This window comes from Balaenoptera physalus (assembly GCF_965194825.1).
Source record: "Balaenoptera physalus genome assembly, chromosome: 11".
Lineage (NCBI taxonomy): Eukaryota > Metazoa > Chordata > Mammalia > Artiodactyla > Balaenopteridae > Balaenoptera > Balaenoptera physalus.
In genome coordinates this window covers 7,969,423-7,986,981 of record NC_138896.1, presented here as the reverse complement: position 1 = coordinate 7,986,981, position 17,559 = coordinate 7,969,423, and the positions used below count along the sequence as shown (strand labels likewise).

General features: G+C 41.4%; 1 protein-coding gene across 4 annotated transcripts in view; it reads right to left on the bottom strand.

Moving 5' to 3' along the window:
• Window positions 1-17,559, bottom strand: part of LOC309637945 (N-acetyllactosaminide beta-1,6-N-acetylglucosaminyl-transferase) — an 88,733-nt gene that overhangs the window by 12,545 nt on the left and 58,629 nt on the right. The gene's annotated exons all lie outside the window — the stretch shown is intronic.

The following is a 17,559-nucleotide window of genomic DNA, read 5'->3' as shown; positions in this document are numbered from 1 at the left end:
TTTAATACTTTAAAAGTTACTTTACTGCTTGCCTATCCAAAAAGAAGCTTCTTTATTTTGTTCTTAGCACACATTTTAAAAGAATTTAGAATAAAACTCGCCTTGGTTAAGTTAGGGGGTGGGGAGAGGGCAGTTTGGAAAGCAAAGAGATAATCTGGTATATTGACTCATGTCAGCAAGATTAGCTGATGTGATTTTTGTGTCTATTTTGATTAAATAACTATAGCAGAAAAGTATAAATAAAACATTGCCATGACAAAAGGTCCCTTAACCTCCTCTAAAGGATTGCATTTTTAAAAGGACAAAATATTTTTCTTCCCTTTCATTCTCATTAATATTGATCATCACAAACTGACTCTTATTCTGAAACACATTCCATTATTCTAGAGATAAGACCATGACATTTATAATTAATGACTGTTGTCTTTAAAATAAACACATAGGGAGTTCCCCAGTGGTCCAGTGGTTAGGACTTGGCGCTTTCACTGCTGAGGGCCCAGGTTCAATCCCTGGTCCGAGAACTAAGATCCCACAAGCTGCATGGTGTGGCCAAGAAAAAACACAAAAATCAAACAAAAAAAATCCCCCACGCATAACACCTATTAACCTCCTGCTAATAAAATTACAAACCTCAACTTCTATACTTTCTATTTGATGACAAATCTCAAAAATGTTTGTTTAAATACTATTCATGTTGTGCTTTAAAAATTACACTTGTAAGAGCAGAAGTAGGGAGAGGGACAAACACAGACAACGTTGAATTCTACTTTGGTTTTTTTTTGTTGTTGCTTTTTGTTTTTTTTGCAAAGAACCCGTGAGGCACAGCCATATCTGGCAGGAATGGGCATAGACCCTTGCTTCTGAAATGTGGTTCTTGGAGAGATTCAATATCACCTGGAAGTTTGTTAGAAATGTAGCATCTCGGGCCCCGCCCAGACCTCCTGCACCAGAATCAGCATCTTCACAAGGTCCCCAGAAGATTCCTGTGCACAACAAGCCTGGGCTATAGTCGACACTGCCAAGGACTCAGCTTCATTTCCTCCTCTCCTGGAAGTCCTCCCCTCAGCCTTCATCAAGTTTCCAGGTAGCTTCTCATCCTCCTATTCTCACTCAAATTCTGTTCTTATGAAGGAATCTGGTACTTACATCCTAGTGCCCTCTGCTGAGAATACAGTTGACCCCTGAACAACATGGGTTTGAACTGCGAGGGTCCATTCATATGCGGATTTTTTTCAGTCGTAAATACTACAGTCTTTTGCAATAGGAAGTTGGTTGAATCCATGGATGCAGAACCTTGGATTCAGAGTAACCTTGGATACAGGGGAACCTCAGATACAGAGGAAACTCAGACACACAGGAAACTTGGATACAGAGGGCCAACTATAAGTTATACTCGGATTTTCGGGAGTCTGCCCCCCTGACCTCTGTGTTGTTCAAGGGTCAACTGTTTATGCATCTGGACCTCGAGATCACCTCCTTGAAGACAATCAGCCCACCTGTTGCTGGGAAAAGCTGAGTTGAGTGGAGGGCCAGTTGTCACGGTGCCTTTGACTTCACAGCATTTGGCTCAGCATTTGGAGATACCGATCAACGTTAAAGGAATGGATGAGTGTGGCACGCAAGGGATGTGCCATCGCCTTAGGCTTTAGTGCTGATGGTGAGGACCGCTTAGCTGTGTGTGGACCAGACAGGTCCGGTTGCTACCGTGGCTTCCCAGTAGGCCACCATACTTGAAGGTATAATAACGTCCTACTTCTCAGTATTGAAAAATATTTCTTTTACCCTCTTAGCAAGGGCCAACCCATTTCAGTTTGCCCTACAGCAACTGCCTAGGTGGCCACCAATCATCGATTCTCCACATCGGTCCTGCCTTGCACAACTAGTTTAGGGAGAGATCAAACACTCAGCAAGACTCTGGTGACAGCTCTATTCGAATACTTTGTAGGTATCCCTTGGTTATTATTTTGAGGAGATAATGGCAAGCGAAAGATTGAATAGCCTGAATATACAGTGTGCCCACTATTCAGTAAGTAGTTCAATCTGTCTTAGGTTAAAACATACATGGAAACCCCAAAGCTACTGATCCCATTACTTGTGTCAACGTCCAGTTGCTCCTTTTACTCCCGTAAAAACATCTACTATGGGGCTTCCCTGGTGGCAGAGTGGTTAAGAATCCGCCTGCCAATGCAGGGGACACCAGGTTTTGAGCCCTGGTCCGGGAAGATCCCACATGCCGGGGAGCAACTAAGCCCGTGCACCACAACTACTGAGTCGGCGCTCTAGAGCCCGTGAGCCACAACTACTGAGCCCACATGCCACAACTATGGAAGCCCACGGGCCTAGAGCCCGTGCTCCACAACAAGAGAAGCCACCGCAATGAGAAGCCTGCGCACCGCAACGAAGAGTAGCCCCTGCTCGCTGCAACCAGAGAAAGTCGGTGCACAGCAACAAAGACCCAACACAGCCAAAAATAAATAAATAAATTAAATAAATTTAAAAAAAAGAAAACCAAAAGGTAGATGGGTAGGGACTTCTCCAGTGGTCCAGTGGTTAGGACTCCGTGCTCCCAATGCAGGGGGCCCAGGTTTGATCCCTGGTCAGGAAACTAGATCCTGCATGCTGCAACTAAGACCCGGCGCAGCCAAATAAATAAATACTAAAAAAAAAAAAAAAATAGATGGGTAGAATTTGAGACGGATCTTGAATGATGGGGAGAGTGTGATGAGCTCAAAGTGTTGCCTAGGAAGCAACCCCACAGTCATTGTTTGGAGGTAAAAATGGCTTGAGGATCTGAGAAGAGCGCAGAGCTTCACCCCTCCCGTGGCTTCCCTGCAATTATGTTAACAGAGAATGAAAAGAATTTTAAAAAATCAAACTTTAAGAACCATTTCTCTTCTACAAAGTATTGCTTCCAGGGGCGCAGAGCAAGTCTCTGAACTCTAGCTCTCTGAGAATAAACTTGGATAAATAATTTGTCTTTCAGCATCTTCTCTCTGTACTTTTTTGAAGAGTTTGGTCTGTGTGGGTACACGTTGTACTTTTTAATATGCCAAAGCGAAATAAGTTTCCTTTCATCTGATTTGCTTGTCTTTAGTGCAAAATTATGCTAATTCAATGTAGAAAAGAAATACTGAAATGAAGAGCAATTGGGTTCATTTATATGCACTGTTCTGTGTCATTATTTCTCTAGTACTGTTTCAGGAACCCTGATTATTCTTTTTTCTCTGTAACTTTCCTCAAGTAATTCTGTTTTCTTGAGACTGTGAAGTTTTGTGAGTCAAGTATGAGACAATTAGCAAATCATGATGATGATGTCTCATGAAAGTTTGAGACTGAGTGGCCACAGTTAAAGGAGTGGGCCTTTTATTTCAAGGTTCATGAAAGCACCTGGAAGAAAAAACTCACATTGTAGCGTGTGCCCACTGTTGGTTGGCAAACCATTCACTCCGAGTGGTAAGAGTATCCGATGGGGGAGCTGTGTCAGGCAGGGCTGACTTCTGGCATGAACAGGAGGGAAGTACTCTCATGTTAGACTTTTATCAGGCATTCCAGAAATACCATAATGTCTTTGATAGATAGATCCATCCTCAGACAAGTGGCCAGATAACTAGCAAATACTCTGGACATTGTTGAGCAAAAGGGGAAGGAAAGAAGGAAGAAGAGGAAGAAAGGAAGAAAGACAGAATTTGAAGTCATGTTTTCAAACTTCAGAATATATCAAAACTTTCTGGAGTGCTTAAAATAAAGACTGTTGGGTTCTAGTCTCAGAGTTTCTTTTTTCTTTATAAATAGAGGTATAATTGCCATATAACATTATATTAGTTTCAGGTGTACAATATAATGATTTGATACTTGTATATATTGCAAAATGATCACCACCATAAGTCCAGTTAACAACGAACTGGTTTTCAGTTGAGTCCCAACTGATTTCCAATCTACCGGCCGTTCTTCAAGCCTTACCTGGCTTTTCACAGCATCATTTTCCTTTGCCGGCGCTGCCCTAGTTCAGGTGCTTGACATCTTCGCTCACCAAGACTATTTCAATTGCCTACAAACCAGTCTCTCTGCCTCCAGTCTGCCCAATTTGTTGGCAATACCAGCAAATGGCTTTTTCTATAATTAGCGTTGACCCTATTGCCTTCCTATTTGGGGGATGTGGGATCACTTTGAACCATTTGCCCTGTGTCTGCTTCTTCAAGCCACTTTGAGATGCCTATCCACCAACCACTCACCCTCCAACAAACGAAAGCAAATTCAGACTTACCATCCCAAACCCCTTCTGCTGGTGTCCATTCCACCTCTTACTAGAATTCTGACTCCTCACCCCATTTCTCGTTTTACATTGCTGCTTCTGCTTCCCGGGACCCAGTTTAAAGTTATCTCTTCCCTCAAAAACTTGAGTATAAACTGGCACTTTTTTCTTTTGCTTCAGACTGTCACTAATCAATTCCCCAGGTAGCTCTTCAGAACCATGAACCTGGCTGGGTCCAGCAGTTCACTGCTCTAGGTCACATTCACGCCAGGGAGATACCAAAATGCTGACCATGGCACAAAAGGATTTTTGCAATTATGTCCCCAGACTACACATAGCAGATGGGCAGCCCAGAAACCACATCTGATTGGTAGGCCTGTTTGGTTTGACCCCCATAGAAGGGGGGTAGAACAGTGGGAAAAAAAAAAAAAGATTTCCCCTGAAAGCCTGGACTGTCAGAGTCCCTTGCCCACAATTCACTAGAACTTTATCCAGCCTGGAGCTCTCCTGCTGCCCTGCTGCCCACCTTGCTTCACTGGCTCACATTGTCTGCCTGGCCCCGTCGACGTGTAGTCTGAAACACTGGGTTTCCACACCTCACCTCTCAACGCTGCCCACGTCATCGTTCATCACTATCCACGCACCCAGCTGTCCTGCCATCCTTTTGGGAATTCCCAAATTGGTCTTCCATTTTCACGTAGTTCTTTATACCCTGGCTAATGCAAATATCTAAGAAAACAAGCTCAAAGTAAGTCATGGGGCTATAATGTACCGCATGGTGACTGTAGTTATTAATACTGTACTGCATATTTGGAAGTTGCTAGGAGAGAATCTTAAAAGTTCTCATCATAAGGAAAGAAAAATGTGTAACTATGGTGGTGGTGACAGATATTAACTAGACTTACTGTGATCATCACTTCACAGTATGTACAAATATCATTATGTTGTACACCCGAAACTAATGTTGTATGTCAATTATGTCTCAGTTTTTAAAAAAAGAAAAAAGAAAACAAGCTCATACTTGTTAGAAACTAAAGTTAGTAAAGTTTAAATCCTAAAATAGCCTCTTCTCCTAAAAAAATAATTTTTTAGTAGACTTTTTTTTTTTTAGAGCAGCTTTAGGTTCACAGCAAAACTGAGTGGAAGGTACATAGATTTCCTATATTTTCCCTGCCCCTCTCCTCATTTTATATGTAGCACACTGGCAAAGATTTAGAAAATGTTAATACCCAGTGGTGGAGAGGGTGTAGGGAAATAGGGGTTTCAGAACTGCCAGGGGGAGTACAAACTGGACCAATTTTTGGAAAAGCAGTATGACACTTTGTACCATAATCCTTAAAAAACGTGCATACCCTTTGACAGTTTAATGTACTGAAATTTGTCTTAAGGAAGTTCTTTGTAAATTCTTATTTGAGAGGCAATGTAATATAGTAATTAAAAGGAGAGACTCTGAAACTATATTGCCTGGGTTCAAGTGCCTGCTTGGCCAATGAGTAACTGTGGGACCACTGACAGGTTACCTAACCTCTCTGTTCCTGGGTTTCCCTAACTGTAAACAAGGATCAAAACAGTCCCTACACCTCATGGAGTTGTCGTGAAGTGTGTAATATACCATGGTTGAGAATCCCTGCTTTTCAAAGACTATTTCATTGAGCATCCCTTTATAGGGATACTTTTCAGCTTCTAAAACACCAAACATTATGCCTTGGTAAGGAGAGATTTTATTTTTCACCAAATAAAGCAACTTTATTTGTAAGTTTTGAAGATTTCAAAAATACAGAAAAGTTCAGAGAAGAGACCAATTTTTTTTTTCCCCACTCCCCCAAATTAGATAGTGTTAAGCATCCTGGCACATTTACCGTATGAATCTTTACTTTTTTTTTCTTAAAAATATTATTCTATAATTTGTGAAAAATCGAACACTTTATTCGAATGGATTCAAATGACTCATAAAAGTACAAAGAACAAAAATGAAAGTAAAAAAAAAACACCCAAAACACGACAAAATCTTACATTTACAAGTAACCATCATTAAGAAAACATCATTTCATAAAGCATTTTTTGTACAGATAAATACTTCCATGTCACCTTAAGACTATGACATAGCTGTTAACTAGTTGATTAAACTATACCAAATATAGATTGCAAATAACCTTTTACAAGTGGCCTTTACCATTAAGATGTATGGGTTGAGTTTCCTTAAATGAGTTTGGGCATACCTTATATACATGTTTACCACTTTTATAGGTTTATCAGTCCAAAAACCTGTTTCCTTAGGACCTAAGGTTTGTTATTTGCATCATGTGAACATCAATTAATAAGTTTTCTCTGTGATCTATTTGTTTAGATGTGTTTGTTCATAGCTTAAATTAGGTATATGCATTTGAAGCGGCATTTCCTAGATTTTACGTGACTGTTTCAAATAAAAGTATCTACAGTATTGATTGCCCTTCTCACTACATTACGCAAAGCAATTTCATGGCCGGGTCGTTCCTTATAGGAATCAATAGAACACAACATGCCCAGTACTGCTGTGTTTCCTGCCTGGGCAAAAGGTCCTTAATGAATCCATTAGACAAATTTTCACCTTGCCCTGCACGCAGTGACCTCCTCACCTTCAAAACAAGGTGCCAGGTTACACCCAGTTGGATGTAAATCAAGAATTCACGCCCGGGCTTCCCTGGTGGCGCAGTGGTTAAGAATCCGCCTGCCAATGCAGGGGACACAGGTTCGAGCCCTGGTCCACGAAGATCCCACATGCTGCGGAGCAACTAAGCCCGTGTGCCACAACTACTGAGCCCACGTGCCTAGAGCCTGTGCTCCGCAACAAGAGAAGCCACCGCAATGAGAAGCCCGCGCACCGCAACGAAGAGAAGCCCCCGCTCGCCGCAACCAGAGAAAGCCCGCACACAGCAACGAAGACCCAACGCAGCGAAAAATTAAAAAAAAAAAAAAATTCACTCCCAAGTTATAAAACATTCCTTCCAATTCCATGTAAAAGCAGCCAAATAAAAATCACCATTGCTTAGGACTCTTGTTTAATTTTAACCCCCGTTGACAACCCAAGACAGGTCCAAAGGATTTGAAGGTCAGTGGTAAATTCCACTTGTTGCTGCATGCACTGGGGTATATATATATAGGTTGCTAATTCTGGGAACTAAGTGCCTATCTATAACAAGCCTAATCTTTTATACAGAGCAGCAGAAGCCCTTCTGTTTATACTCTTCTGCAAATGTGAGAAACATCTTTTAAAAAAAGGGAAAAAAAACTTTAAAAAGAGAAGAAACATGGGAGCAAGTGTCCTAGGATGTGCCTGGTGTATGTGGGTCTCCCACCCCACCCCTACCCCTCACCCCCGACCCCATGGAGTTTCCAGCAGTTTTTAGAAACACAGGAAGTCACACTACAGCCCAAGCATTTCTTCTTGAAACATCTATTTAACCTGAACATTTGCATGAAAAGCACTAGGCTACAATTAGAAGCCCTAGGACCACAGAAAAGCAGCAGACCTGATTGAGGGGGTCGAGATGATCGTCACTTCTGGAAGGGAGCAGAGGGGGGTTCCTGGAGTACTTGTAGTAACGTGGGTTTTTGTTCTGGTTACTCAGGTGAGGATCAGTTTGAAAATTCAGTGATTTCGATTCTGATATGTGCGGTTTTCTGTATGTATAATATTATATTTCAATGAAACGTTTAAGAAAGTTATAGAGTAGGTGGGAATGTGATATTTACATAAATTTGTAAAACAAAACATGAGACTTCAAAGAAATGTTGGCCCCTTCAGTTCCTTGCCCCCCTTCTCCAATTAACTTCACGATGTTCCTATTATTTATTCTGAATCACAGATACTGTCAAATTAAAGGTAACAAAAGCATACCAAATTCAAGCTTAATAATGATATAACTACATGCTGTATTTACTTGTTTTTTTTTTGGCTACGCTGTACAGCTTGTGGGATCTTAGTTCCCCAGCCAGGGATTGAACCCAGGCCCTCAGCAGTGAGATCGCAGGGTCCTAACCACTGGACCACCAGGGAATTCTCTGTATTTACTTTATCACCCCAAATGAATAATATTACTAAAAATGACCCTACTTTTTTTTTTAATAATAAGAGGTCAAACTACTATTTATTTATTATTTATTTCTATTATTTACAGAAAATAATAAATAAATATATAACATGGGAAAAGAAAAGTTTGCCAAATGGAACCAACACTCAACAGATACCTGCCAGAGGATCTATAAGAAACCATTATATTCACCTTGGAACACGCAAAATGAAGTCATTACAGTAAAAGAAAGGAAGAATAAGAAGCTGCTTTTCCAGACCCCAAAGGCATCAGAGTCTATGATTCCATTTTTACCACATTCTGGAAAAGGCAAAACCATAGGGATGGAGAACAGGTCAGGATTTGCCAAGGGTTTGGTTGGATTGGGGGCAGGGGTTGATTACAAGAAGCACCGTGAGGGAATTTTTGGAGGTGATGGGATTGTTCTCGATCGTGATAGTGAATGCACGACTCTATGCAAACGCCAAAACGCAAGGGACTGGACACCAAAAAGAATGAATTTTACTGCCTATAAATTTAAAAACAAAAAGGGGGGCTGTTTCAGATTTAGCAACAATGTATAATAGAATGGATCTCCTTCATGGTAAATGGATAAATTTAAAAATTCTATTTTGTAGTATACCCAGAGAATTTTTCATTTGAGAAATAGTAATATTCACTATCTTTTAAAAAATGAATTCTGAACACTTTTTATGGAATCCTGTCATTAAAACCCATCGTTCAGTATCAGACAACATACATACCAAAATGTACTTACTGCCCTTTTCCTCCAGTACCTAGGGTATTTCAGAGAGAAATTGTGAGAAGCACTAAATATATAAAGTCTATTGTATTATGACTTACAAGTTCCACCTTCGTGACCCAGATCAGCTGCTAAATCATGTGACCCAAAGAAATCACTTCACCTTCCTGGGCTTGGTTTCTCTAATCTTAAATGATGAGATTATCCTTTCCAACTCTAGTATGAAATTACTCATCCACTTCACAAAATCATTTTGTTTTTTGTTTTTTTTTTTTAATTTTATTTATTTATTTATTTATTTATTTATGGCTGTGTTGTGTCTTCGTTTCTGTGCGAGGGCTTTCTCTAGTTGCGGCAAGCGGGGGCCACTCTTCATCACGGTGCGCGGGCCTCTCACTGTCGCGGCCTCTCTTGTTGCGGAGCACAGGCTCCAGACGCGCAGGCTCAGTAGTTGTGGCACACGGGCTTAGTTGCTCCGCGGCATGTGGGATCCTCCCAGACCAGGGCTCGAACCCGTGTTCCCTGCATTAGCAGACAGATTCTCAACCACTGCGCCACCAGGGAAGCCCCCATTTTGTTATTTTTGAAGTAGGCATTCTGAGTTTCTACTCCTTCCAGAATCATCCACTTATAAAAAGAAAGAAGAAAAAGAAAACCTATCACCAAAATGACATCCAATGGGCACCTTCTCACTACCTAGTTCAAATTCCTCATTTTACAGAGGGGGAAGCTGAGGCCCAGAGAGGTTAAGTGACATGCCCAAGGTCAAACACCTAATTAAGGGCAGAGCCTAGAACCTAGAAAATAATTTTGTCGTGTGCATATCTAATATCTAGGTCACTGGCCCCTCTTACAGGGTCCAGTGGCTGGAGCTAGAAATTCCTTCTAAACTTTAAGTCCTAAAACCCAAGCTAATTGAGGCCAAGGTTGGTTAACAGTTTGTCCAGTGTCAGACAAGCTGTTAGCTGACAAGGCCAGGAGGCCAGAGTCCATTTTCTTCCCTCCACGCTGCCCTGTAAGACCAGAGAAACCTTCAATCTCAGATTACATTATATACATAAAAAATTAACAAGGTGATTGAACCCAACAGAGGCCCATGAGAACATCTGGTAACAGTAAATACATTAAGATTTGGCTGAAATTTGGCAAAATATCTTCAAGTCAATTCCAAAGTCAAACATACAGGGGACTCATAAAATAATGACTGTCAATTTGTCTTTTGTTTTTTCCTATATAGAGGAAGCAGAATATTCAGACGCTAGAAGAGATGGAAAAAAGTACCTCTAAACACTGCACACTAATCAAGTCTTAACTCTTAGTAACAACACTCCTCCCACGTTCCCTGCAGGAAGAGGAAGGCCAAGAAAATGAACATCTTAACAAGCATTATTGCCTCTAATGCTTGAAGAACTTGTGCTTATAGATTCAGTTTTGTCCATTTAAAAAAGGAAGAAGAGGGAATTCCTTGGCAGTCCAGTGGTTAGGACTCGGAGCTTTCACGGCCGGGGCCTGGGTTCAATCCCTGGTCAGGGAACTAAGATCCTGCAAGCTGTGCAGTGTGGCCAAAATAAATAAATAAAAATAAAAAAGGAAGAAGAAAACTCAGTATGGTTGATATAATATGTCTGAAAGTTTGGGTTAAAAAGGTTTTCACTTTGCAGCAAATCGTTGTTATGGGATATATAGAAAGCCTTAGCCTGGAATATTGGAATTTTGCATTTCTTTTGAAAAAAAGGAAGTTACTCATTTCTGAAAATTAGAGTCAACTCAGTGATGTCATACATTTTAAGTTTTCTTGCTTTTAGTGTGTGTAGTATGTTGATGGTTGTTGAAACTGGCTGATGGGCACATGAGGATTACTGTTTCATTCTCCATTCTGTTGTGTGTTTGTAAATTTCATAATAGAGTTTTAAAATTATCCCTGTGTAAGTAGCTAGGAGGGGCGACATTTGTTTTAACATAGAGGAAGCTGAACATTGAAATGGGAAGGATGTGGTTGAGTCAGCAGAAACCTGTACAGAATGACTGTGAAAAAACTATCTAATTTCTTTCAAGTCTTGGCTATGTTGATTTCCTTTTCCAAGAAATTTATTCTAAAGACACATCTGTACACAGTAAGGTTTAAGAAAATAAAACAATCCTATTAATCCCAACTCCCGCTCCTTTCATGTGATGTGATCTCAAAAACAGAGTCCTGAAGACACTCGTCCTTTGCATTTTTAAAGAAACACTCTTTTCATGGATATGAGAACATACTTCACAGTATTATTGTAAAACCCAAGTGAGGTTTTTCAGTATTCAGAATTTACACCAATAACATTAAGGGAAATCAAAATTATAAAAAATAAGTACTCATCCCAACATGTTAAACTGCTTAAATTTTCTTATACTTCCTCCTATTCCTCTTTGGGTGTATTTACATCTAGTTTTACATGGTTGTGGAGCCATGGTGCAGACGTCCTTTTGTATGAAAAGACATTTAAATGGGTTTTATTTAACACCTTCCTTGAGAATCTCTTGGGTTTAGGAATTCTAGACCATATTAATAAATAGAAAAACACTTCACCTCTCACTTTACTCCCAATATTTTCATTCAATTCTCAAAACAGTTTTACTAAGTAGCCATCTTATTGTGACTGCTCAGATGAGGAGCTTAAGGTTCGGGTGCACAAGGTCACAAAGCCAATAAGGGCAGAGCCAAAATTCATCATCAGGTTTGTCTCACTCCAAAGCCCGGGATATTTCTTCAACACGAGTCCTTCCCAAGCATCAGTCATTTTCACAGCACTTTAACAGTACCCTCCATAAGCAACCAACACTGTAAAGCTTTGCCTTATACAAATTCACTTTCGTTTGTACGAGCGGCTGCCTTTTTTCTCAGTTAAGGAGATGGAAATAAACAGAACCATCATTTGCTGCAAATCTGTGAACGTGCCAATCTGTAAAAGATGGTCTGTGCCAGCGGTTCTCAAGGTGGGCTTCTAGCAAGGTTATCCCCTGGTAACTTGTTAGAACTACAAATTCTGGGGCCTGCTTCTGTCCTGCTGAATCAGAAACCCTGGGGCTGGGGCCCAGCAATCTGTGTTTTAACAGGCCCTACAGTGGATTCTAAAGCATGCTCTGTCTGGTAACCACTGCACTACATACATTATCTTATTTAATATTCATAACTTCTCCTGAAACTAAATACTATTTATTATTTCCATCATCACAGATGGGTAAACTGAGACTCAGCGTAGACTAAGACCAGAATCACATAGTTAGCAGGTAATGGGAGCCAAGACTTAAACTACACTTATCTGGTTCCAAAGCCTTTTCATAGTATCATGTGGACTCCAGGGGGGATATCAGGAGATTCTGTTGCCGTGGTTCAGAGAAAGCAGAGATACAGATGATAACGAAATCATGGAGACACTGATTATATATCTATTATGACTTTGATATGCAACTAATATTTTTACTGTTTCAAAGAATCATTGAGGGAATTCCCTGGCAGTCCAGTGGTTAGGACTCCATGCTTCCACTGCGGGGGGCACAGGTTCAAGTCCTGGTTGGGGAACTAAGATCCCACATGCTGCATGGTGTGGCCAAAAAAAAAAAAAGAGTCATTGAAATGCAATACTATGCTTTGTTAAAAAAAAAACTAAAACCTTGATGCTTCTAGAAAAGATTAGTTTCAGACAGTTGGTAGAAAATAACTGGAGGTGGAATGAAAGCTGGAAAAATGGCCTTGCCAGTTCTAAAGCAGTACCTATCAATACATTAATCCTTTCTGCAAGAATTAAATTCATGCTAAGTTCAGCTTACTGGATATTTACCAATTGTAACGGTATTTGTACTTAATTAAATGTGCACATATACTATAATCCAAATTTTCTTGTCTTGCATAATGTTGTTCTAGGGATTAGGGGTTAAAAGCTAATTAAGAGCAGTATTTCCAGATTATTTCCTTCACAGGGTAGCAGGGGCAAAAAATATTTGGGCACAGATTCCCCAATGAAGAAGATGATCCAAGTATTATACAGCACAGCCAAGGTCCAGAGGCATTATAAATGAGCTTTCAAATAGCTCTAGCTTCAGTATAGTTTAATTAAGTAAATACTCTGTAACCTGCCTATGGTTTCTCTACAAGGAGCATGGCATCTAGGTTCTCAAGAGCCAGGATACCTTGTAGATTATAAACCTTGCCCTATGACCTCACCCAAATTACTGCCCCAAGAACTGCCTAGAGCACTTACCAAGGAGGCAAAAGAAGCCAAACGAGCCCACATCACTAATACAATACTTTGAAAATCATGTCCAAATTTATTATGTGTATTTAATGTTATCTGGCCATACAAAAATGATGTCATTCAAAAACTCTGTTCAATGGATAGGAACCCAAGGAAGTGTCTGTTTTGTGTAATTTCTCCTTCAATCTGAATTTATCTCCATATCGACACAATAAGTGCCAGTGTGAATTATCATCCGGCCCCCCCAAAAATAACTTTATTATAAACCTGAATGTTCTAATGATGTTCATTAAAACATGATTCTACCAGTCCATCAATGGTCATAATTCTTTGTCACTGGTAAAATCAGCGTAACTGAATGCATCCTTTGTGGTGCTAGAACCTGAACTCTAAATTTAGGCTGATGTACAGAGAACACAATGCATACTTTGAAAAAGCCTGGGGCTGGTCCAGCCCCACCCAGATTTAAGCCCCTGGTAACCTTTCCGTAAACACATACCTTCCAAATAACTCAGTGTTTACATTTGCTGAGAGCTACACCTGGAGAAATGCTTCTCAAGTTTCTTTCTTTTGTTATCTTTCCTTAACCTTTCATTTCCTTAGCTCACGTTTTTTTCCCCAAGCCAGTAGCTAAGGGGCACTCTAGGTCAAATTCAAGCAGAAGCAGCCCACCGCAGGAACCGAGAGTAGGCCAGGAATGGGACAAACAGCAGGGTTGGGTAAGTGCCAAGTTGTGGGAGAATCTCAAACCAGGTGCAGGTAAGACAGAAACTAACTGGAGGCGTCCACATAGGGTACCACTGCTTTCTCTGGCCATCAGAATTGACGGCATGATGGGCCAACCTGTTTCCAGGTTGGCTACCTGGGAACCATATTTTCTAAGGAAGGATTCTGCCCTCTTAACATTCCAACTGGAACTCTTTGCTAATTCTACAAGGTATTGGATATCTTTATCTTTACTTGTATCATTTGTTGGCCTAGCTATTATGGAATTGGACCTTCAATCAGTAACTTACCCACTGTTTCTCTAATTCTGTCAAAAATGACCTCCACCCTACCCACCCCAGGTAGGGGACACCACCCTCTGATCTTCTCATAACCAACCAGCCCCTCCCCAGACCCAACCCACAAGCATCCAGCACTGTACCCAGTATCTTCAAGTCAGGCACAGTGATAGGTCGCAGTGTCGGGGGAGTGACTGGGAAGATAAAAATGGATGTCACATTTCTCACCCTTAAGGAACCCAAACACTGAGGAGGAAGGGCAGGGGAAATTTTCACTTAGCAAGTAATTATAATTCCATGCTGGTAGCAGTGTCAGGGAGTATAGGAGAGCCCAGAGCTGGAGTACCAACCCTGTGGGAGGTGGGTTATCAGGGATGGCTTCTGAAGGAGGTGACATCCAAGGTGGGTTACAAAGGATGAATGGGATTAGTCAGATAGAGATGATAGGAAGGGTGGCCCAGAGAAGACATCATAAAAAGCCACCAGAAAAAACTTAAGTGAAAATCGCAGAAGTGTGCAGGACCAAGTAGGTGCCAGAACATGAAGTATGAGGTGTCAGGGAAGAAGAAATGAGGGTAGAGAGATGGGGCGGGGGAGGAGGGGAAGTCGGGTCACAGAGGTTATGCTGCATTTGGGAGTTCACTGGCTGTCTGGTGGTTGGTGACGATTCTGCGCTTTCACTGCCGAAAGCGGGGTAGCGGTGGCGGCGGGGGGGTTCGATCCCTGGTCGGGGAACTAAGATCCCGCAGGCCGAGGGGTGCGGCCACAAAAAAAAAAAGACCTTCAACTTGAGCCTCAAGATAAGGAAAAGTCACAGAAAAGCTTTAAGCAAGGGAACGACAGGTATTCTGCCAGCCTATCTGAGAGTTCTGTACTGCCACCATCACTTGACTCCAGAAGCAAAGCTCCCTGGCGCCTTTGTCCCATAAAATTCCTTGCACCTAGATTTAAAAATGCTTCAAAATTTAAAAAAAAAATAGTTGAGCTTTTAAATGAAAATTAGCTTCCTGAATGTCTGCCTATGATCTATTTAAACAAAGAATACATCTTGCAGTCTTTTGTTTCTCACTTACAGACAATAGGGTGCCTAAAATAAGGACCATTTTTCTTTTTGTGTATTTTTGTGGTGAACTTACAAAAAAAAAAAGTACATATGCTGTTTTCCACACATGATGCTTAATTAGTTTTATTGTCTATAAACTTAATAAAATATCTCTGGAAGAATATAAGGAAGCATTAAAACCAGCAGCTGATGGAGTATAAAATTTTAAAATGTTAAAACTCATGAATAGATTTCCTGTTTTTTTTTAAAAGAGCTTTTAAAAAACGTTTTTAAAATAGGGACAGATATTCAGAAACAAACAAAAAAAAACCCACAACATTTTGAGGGGTTCGAACAGGGGAAAATTAGCTCAACATACTAAAATTAGCCCCCATATACGAAAGAGTCACTACGCTTAATACTCAACCACTCAAATCTCCAAACTTAAATTCCATAAGGTCATAGCCATCTGCTTCCAGAGCCACCCACAGTGTACAGAATAGTGCCGGGTACCACGCTAAATTTATTTAGCAGGGCTAAATAAATATGTGTTGAGCGCTGAAAATAGACATGTCAGAATGTTCTATTATTTTTCTGAAGACTTCTTTTCTATTCTGTAGGAAGATAACGTCCTCAAGATACTTGATTTTCTTTTGTTATCGTAACAGTGATTAGGTTCAAATTCAGCCTGCCTGCTCCTCGCCCGCCAGCCTCTGTGAGCACATTACCTGAGGAACGCTTTCCACTTCCACTGGCTCAGAGAAGGGAGAGCCAGACCAAAGCCTGTTTTGGATGGGGCCTGGGGGAAGCAGGCACAGAAGCCTGGGTGGGGTGTGGCAATTGGTTCCAGCAGGACCACTTCCTATGATTCCAAAACACAAATACACACACACACACACACACACCCATATCCCTGCTAACCTTATTTCCAGCTTAGAGTGGTCAGGTGGGGCTTACTTCCATTGCCCTCTGCACTTTTTCCCCAACCCCACCTTTTTTTTACCTTTCTGGAGTTCTGCATGGAATTTGCTTTAGCTACGCAGGAAAGAAAAAACTTGAATTTTTCCTGGTGCAAGAGAACACTTCAGACTTCAGGCCACACGAATCCAGAATCAGATCCCAGCTTTGCCTTGGACAAGCTGTGTGATACAAGCGCATACTTCACTGTCTCTAAGCCTCATTTTCCTCCTCTGTCCGCGAGGATAGCAATGAGGCTTTCTCATCATTCAAAGAGATGATGTAGAGCGTAACACATCTGGCACAAACTGTATTTCCAAGAACAGTGTCAGATGCCACGTATAGTATGTTTACACGTGTGTGAAATGGTTTTTTGTGAATAATTCGGATGCTCGCTTCACTGTGATAAATGTTGATTCACTCCCCCTCCTGCAAGTTTTTGTGAACTGTTAATCTAGTATCGTCTGAAATTAACTGCATGCCTCTGTCCCCAGCCACCTTGCAGTTCCTTTTCCTGCCCTTCTCTAAGTAGGTTTCTATAACCATCATTCTAGATTAGCACTTAGGGCTGCTGAGTCATTGAGCCACCTAATAATTGCTCTGAGTCTACTTTCAGGTGTGAAGGTAGCACCCATATGTGTCAACAGTAACGATGCTACAGACAAGAGCTGGGAGGTATTGCAAGCATGGCAGACACGGGGTCACCTCCCCACAGAGCTGACGCCCACACCCGCGCTGGTACAAAAGTAGACACCGGTGCATTAGACATCGCTAGGAAGAGGCCCTGTGGGTCACACAGGTCTTCCTGGACAACATATGGAAAACAGAATTTTGAAAAGAAACCCAGTCCTAAGTCAAAAAGGGGATTTGGTGCTGTTTTCTGCCTGCATGCCTCTCATACCTTGGCCCCAAATTATCATGAACAACGGGAAAGACTTCACAGTATATAAAAACAAGAGGCTGCAAATGCAAATTTCTAATAAGAAAATGGGACTTAAAAATTGAGAACTGGGGCTTCCCTGGTGGCACAGTGGTTGAGAATCTGCCTGCCAATGCAGGGGACACGGGTTCGAGCCCTGGTCTGGGAAGATCCCACATGCCGCGGAGCGGCTGGGCCCGTGAGCCACAATTGCTGGGCCTGCGCGTCTGGAGCCTGTGCTCCGCAACAAGAGAGGCCGCGATGAAGAGTGGCCCCCGCTTGCCACAACTAGAGAAAGCCCTCGCACAGAAACGAAGACCCAACGCAGCCATAAATAAAAT